The sequence below is a fragment of the Eptesicus fuscus genome, chromosome 10, assembly GCF_027574615.1.
Source record: "Eptesicus fuscus isolate TK198812 chromosome 10, DD_ASM_mEF_20220401, whole genome shotgun sequence".
Taxonomy (NCBI): Eukaryota; Metazoa; Chordata; class Mammalia; order Chiroptera; family Vespertilionidae; genus Eptesicus; species Eptesicus fuscus.
This window is the reverse complement of record NC_072482.1, coordinates 11,287,365-11,293,364: the sequence shown is the minus strand read 5'-3', so window position 1 is coordinate 11,293,364 and position 6,000 is coordinate 11,287,365.

Sequence of the window (6,000 nt, the reverse complement as noted above, 5' to 3'; positions counted from 1 at the left end):
CCCATGCACACAGAGCAGGGACAGGGCACGGTCCGGCAGATGCAGACCAGGGCTCTGTGCCCTGGGCAGAGCTGACCTTTGGAGCCAGGCAGACCCGCCTCACTCCCCTCTCAGATGTCAGAGGCGCTATGACCTTGAAGAGGAGCCTCAGTTCCCTCATCTGTAAAATGGACACAAGGACACTCACTTCAGGGAGGCTGTGCGCCCGGAATACAAGAGCAGATGTCGGGGCCCCACAGCCTAGCAGGCGCACAGCAGGGGCGCAGTGTTATCCCCGGTTCCCACCTCCCAGCTTCCACCGAGAGGTCCTTCCCAGAGGCTGCCCGAGTCCTCCCTGAAGATGACCCGTCCCCTCCAGGGCATTCAGCCGACACTCTTCACCTGATCACCTATCTCAGCGGACAAACCTCACCCAGGATCGAGGACGGGATCCTGGGGACACTGACCTGTAAAGGGAACAGGTTTACAGTTGAACCGGGGATTTTACGGAGGAACTTTACAGAGACCATCCAGTCCAGTGGTTCTCAACCTTCCTAACGCCGCGACCCTTTAATACAGTTCCTCATGTTGTGGTGACCCCCAACCATAAAATTATTTTCGTTGCTACTTCATAACTGTAAGTTTGCTACTGTTATGAATCGTCATGTAAATATCTGTGTTTTCCGATGGTCTTAGGCGACCCTGCTAGCGGTTCTCAATCTGTGGGTCGCGACCCACAGGTTGAGAACCACTGCTGTAGAGCCAAAGCACAGTGGTCGGCAAACCGCGGCTCGCGAGCCACATGCGGCTCTTTGGCCCCTTGAGTGTGGCTCTTCCACAAAATACCACGTACCCTAATTAAGTTAATAACAATGTACCTACCTATATAGTTTAAGTTTAAAAAATGTGGCTCTCAAAAGAAATTTCAGTCGTTGTACTGTTGATATTTGGCTCTGTTGCCTAATGAGTTTGCCGACCACTGCACTAGCACATTGAAGCAGGGCTGGGGCTGGAACTCAGTCCTGCCTGCGCACTCAACCGCCGCCAGCCAGCCACCAGCCAACATTGCTCAGCTCCTGCTACGGGCCCAGCCCTTGGCCATTAGAGAGGGCCAGGCTGTGCCACACTGCGGGGTAGCAGGGTGGCCCGGACCCTTTCCTGCACGGCTGGTGCTGCAGGCACAGGCAGGCCTTCCGGGTGGGGGGCCGCGGGGGTAGGACTTGGGATGACGGACTCCTGGGCAGGGAGGTGAGGCCCATGGTTCCTGCGCTTAGTGAGAGATTGTCCGAAGTCAGGAGCTGTCTGCACGCTCCAGGCCCTCAGAGGCCAGGAAAGCGAGCACAGGAGGCCTCTGCGGGTGCAGAGTTTGCGTCAGGGAGAAGGAGACGTTTCTGACCCTGACGCGTGGGAGCAGGTGCCCGGAGAAGCCCGGCATCGCCCTGCCTTCCTCTCCTCTGGAAGGTGCTGGGAGCTGGGGCTTGGAGCCAGGCGGCTGGGTTCGAATCCCTGGCTCGCTGGGTACCTTGGGCGAGTCACTTAACCGCTCTGGGTCCCAGTTTCCTCCTCTGAAATGAGGATGATGATAGTACCTTAGCGCTAGTGCCTGGGCCATGACCCTTCGGTTCAGATGTATTGGATGTCTAAGTGTGCCAGGCTCCCAGCCAGGTGCTGAGGACACAGGGAAGAAGGAGACGTGGTCCCTGCTGCAGGACGAGCCTGGCCTGGTGGGGAGGCAGACAAGTAAGCCTGGGGATGGGGGGAGGGGGCCCCTCGCCCGGCCTCGGGGATGAGGGCAGTCTCCTGGGAGAAGCCACCCAGGAGCACCTCCAGGCTGGGGCTGTGTCTGTTCAGCTCACTGCTCTCTCCCCAGGGCCTAGCATGGGGCCTGGCGCAGAGCAGCTGTCCATCACTGCTGAACGGACGACGCAGGAAGAGCCGCCGAGCTAGGTCCTAAAGGAGGGACAGGGTGTCCCCGTTCTGTTTTCTCATTTGTGAAGTGAGGGCTCGGACTGGGGTCCAAGGGCCCTTCTGGCTATCCATGCCCACGGACAGGGTGGGGGTGCAGACGAAGATACTGACAGTGGGGGTGGGAGCGGGGTTTCATGGCAACGGATGGAGGCGGGGATGGGTGGTGGGGAAATGTGGGTGGGGTGGGTCCCGGTCCTGTTACAGGCAGGGGCTGGAGAGGTTGGGGGCCCTGAAACATCGCCCCAGTTGCCTGCACCAGCAGGAGGCCGCCGGGGTTAATGGTATGACACCCCTGGCCCGATGGGCTTCCGATGCCTTTTCTAATTTGGCGAGCGCTGCAGATTAGAAGGCAGGGAGAAAGAGTTTTCCTCTCGCAGGTTATTATCCTGCCAACTCCCCGGGCGCCCGGGGAGGGAGTCAACGTGCTCTGTGCTCCGGGAGAGAAGGAAGCAGGGCCTGGCATTCTGGATCGAGTGCCCCTGGGGAGTGGGGAGGGAGGCAGGGCTGGTGCAAATAAAATTGATGCTATTAATGGATCTGGTGCTGGTTGAAATGGGAGCAGCCCGTGTGGCAGCCGCAGAACCGGTGGGGGAGGGGCTTCCTGGAAGTGGAACTCAGGAGAGGCTGTGCTGCGAGGGGCCCTCGATTTCCTTTTCCTGAAGAGGAGGGCAGCCTGGCGTGCTGGGTCCCACTGCCCTCTGCCCCGCTCCACCCCTCCTTAGTCCAGGCAAGGCCCTGAGGTTGGGTTGGCCAATCCCAGCTCCTCAGGGAAAGGCCAGTGCCTCTGGGCTGCAGGTCACATGGACCCCTTCTGGAGAATTCCATCACACACTGGTCCTGTTCCCAGCTCACACTGGGGGCACAGGAAGGAGGGAGAGGCAGGCGAGGGGGGGGGTTGGCTATTCTGGTCTCAGAAAGGGGCCCAGGACAGCCCTCCTGGCCAGAAAAGGCCGAGGCTGCCTCTACTGCTCCAGTCCCACGGCCAGCACAGCCTCGTGCGGCTGAGGCTGAGTGGGGTCAGGAGGGGCACCTGCCTGGGGGCCCAGAGTGCTGAGTTCTAGTTCTACCCTGACCCACGAGCTAGCGGGTGACCTCGGGCCAGGCGCCACGGCTCTCTGGGGTTCGGCTTCCCCAACATGCCCAGGACCTGAACAGGATGCTCTCTCAGGTCCTGCTGGGAGGCTGTGACTTAGGGTGCCTGCCCCAGAGGTCAGGCATGCATGAGCTTCTCTGAGCCCTTCCTGCCCAGTCACCGCTGAGACTGGAGAGCGGGCTGGGGCCGGCTGCCGTGGGAGGGACCAGCAGGGAAGGAGTCCTGGGAGGGCAGGTCCCTGCTGCCACTGGGCTGTGGGCCTGCCCCAGCGGCTGGAGGGGTGCCAGGGCCTGGTGGGCAGCCAGGAGCATCTGGTCAGTGGTAGCCTCGTGGGGCCCTTGTCAGACCAGCGGACACTCAGGAGCCATTTTGAACATGACCCATAGGATAACATTATAGCCTTAACGATACATAACAAACAAATAATAATAGTGGCCAAAAAAAGAAAACCAGACCGTTAAAATGTTCTCTAACCTTGTAAAATTATACCAGTAAATAAGTAATAAAGACGGGAAATATTAAAGTACAGAAAAGACAAAAATAATCAATAGCTTGAAATGATGCCGATGTGTTTGGGGGGGGAGGGGAAAAGGAAACACATGACGGAAAGCGCCCCAAAAGTGGGCTCTGCGAGTTCCAGAGGGTGATTTGCATAGAGAATGGCAGGACCGAGGGGGCTGGAGTCTGTTTCTTTGTCTTTGCAGCCACTGTGGGCGCTTGTTTATGTTCGAACCTACTGTTTGCACGCAGGGATGTGTGGGACTACTGAAGCCAGGCCCCTGGGTTGTTACAAACTTGCTCTGGAAATGAAGTGTAGCGGGTTCTGTGTCTTCCCGGCTGACTGTATACACGAGAATTCTTCAAATAAACTGCCACACAACGTACAATCTTTATGAAAGGATAAGTAACAGAGATGCACTCATTTGAAACTCATGTATATATTATTGAAACTTAACAGTAACCACAATGATTGCTTAGAACATAGTACCACAGATTTTTTTTTGCGGGGGTGGGGGGCAGAGGGCGGGGTAGTCATATATATATTTTTTATCACTGACACAGAATTTCTGGTGCATGCTGATAAGAAGGAAGCAGATGGACTTTTAGTCAATTTTATTATTGTTTTAAAGTTCTCTACAGACAATGAACTCTTTTGTTGCCTGCACCCAAGGCAGACTGCTCCCACTATCCACCACCCCCACCCCTATTTCTTCGCTGGGGTTTGTACATTCACAGCCCCACAGTTCAGAAACCTTTGATCCAAACCCATCCCAATCCAGGCAAGAAAACAGAGGTAAACAGCAATGCGTTTTAATCATCATCAGAAGCATTGTTGTCGTTGTTACTTAATAAATGTAAAGAGCCTAGCAAATGTCTGATGCAAGCATGTCAAACTCAAAGGCTAACACGGGCCAAATAAACAAGGTTTAAGTTTATGTGGGCCACAAAAAAAACAAAACCGTCAATTTTCATAGAAACGTAGGTTTATTTCGATAGCGACATGCTGACTACAAAGGGCTGAAATAAATGCGTAATCGTTAGCACAAATTAATAGAACATTTAAATGAAAATTAATATTTTTTCTTGAACATTAACTTACCAGACACTGAATAACTGCACAAATTAATAAGCGTAATGCAAATAAACCTATTTTTCTTGTTCTCTGAAAGCGAAATATTTCCTGTTGCGCACACCAAACAAGTCAGTCCAAGACGAATGATGTGGCAATCGGCTGCTAAAATATTCGCTGCTAGTATTAGTGGAGAGAAATGGTGCACATGTAAGGCGTGTAAGGGAAATGAATGCAACACGATTATAGTAATCAGTCATTAGCAAACGTTGTAGTTCGTTATTAATAAATAGAGGCCTGGTGCATGAAAATTCATGCACTGGAGGGGGGGTCCCTCAGCCCGGCCTTCCCTCTCTCACAGTCTGGGAGCCCTCAGGGGTGGGAGGCAACCCGGCGATCAGGGGAAGGCGACGCCCCATCACACCTCTGCTGCTGCCACTGCCGGCAGTGCAAGCTTGGCCGGCCCTGGTTACCTGAGCCTCAGGCGGCCCTGGGTGGCTGGGCAGCTGCCATCCCAGGCTTGCCTGCACCTTGGGCCGGCCCTGGGCAGCTGGAGGGCTGAGGGGACGGGGCGCCGCCATCTTGTGGCTGTGGGTGCCATCATCTTTGAGGGTGTGGTAGTCAATAAGCATATTCCCCCCTTATTGGCTCTGGGCACTGCCATCTTTGAGGGCGGGGCAACAATTAGCATATTCCATCTTTATTGGCTGTAGGTGCTGTCATTTTGTGACGGCGTGAGGGTCAATTAGCATATTCCCTTTATATTAGATAGGATTATGTATAATAGAATATTGTAAAAATTAAGTTATGAAATTTTTATTAAAACGTTTCTTACATACCATTATATTGGCTGGGCTGCAAAAATATTCATTGTGGGCTGCATGCAGCCCGTGGGCCACGAGTTTAGCATGCTTGCTCTAATGGTACCTATACCATGGTCTAGGCATTGTGTCTAGTACTTCACATCCATTAGCTCATTTGATATTCACAACTATCTTGGGTGGTAGATTTTATTAACCTTTTGCACTCGGATGTCGAGTGTGACTCGACACGGTTAGCATCGGTAGCAGGAATCGAGAAGAAAGCAAGCGAGTGCAAAGGGTTAAACCCATTTTATAGATGAGGAAACTGAGGGGCTGCATATATCCGGTTTATAGAGCTGGATTCAAACTCCAAAGCCCATGCTCTTAACCTCTACACGATGGACATATAGAGTTTTGTGAGGGTTGAACGAAATGGTGCACATAGCCCCTAACCAGTTTGGCTTGGTGGATAGAGCATCGGCCTGTGGACTGAAGGGTCCCAGGTTCGATTCCTGTCAAGGGCATGTACCTTGGTTGCGGGCACATCCCCAGTAGGGGGTGTGCAGGAGGCAGCTAATCGATGTTTC